Here is a 348-nt window from a genome sequence, read left to right on the forward strand (position 1 = left end):
AAGAGTTACAAAGGCGAGAGCGGCATGCCCAGCACAGCCCACATCCACAGCCATGCGGAGGGCCTGGCTATGGCCTGACCCCGACAGGAGGCAGGCTCATGGTGCGGACTCCCAAATTGGGCTCTGCCAGTGACTCCCCTGCCCTGAATGACCCTGAGACCTTGGCTGCCTCGTGCACGTGTGTGCGTGTGCGTGCACGCATGGCCGTGCGGTGCCCTCCCCTTTTGGTGGGAGCTGCAGCCGGGGCTCCTGGCAACCAGCGTCCCCTGCAGGAGCTGCCCCCTCCCTGCCCGCAGGGTTTGGGGTCACTGCTGGGGTGCAGGGATGCCAGCCCAGTGCTGCTGTCGG

This window comes from Phaethon lepturus, unplaced genomic scaffold (genome assembly GCF_000687285.1).
Source record: "Phaethon lepturus isolate BGI_N335 unplaced genomic scaffold, ASM68728v1 scaffold22941, whole genome shotgun sequence".
In the NCBI taxonomy this organism is placed as follows: Eukaryota; Metazoa; Chordata; class Aves; order Phaethontiformes; family Phaethontidae; genus Phaethon; species Phaethon lepturus.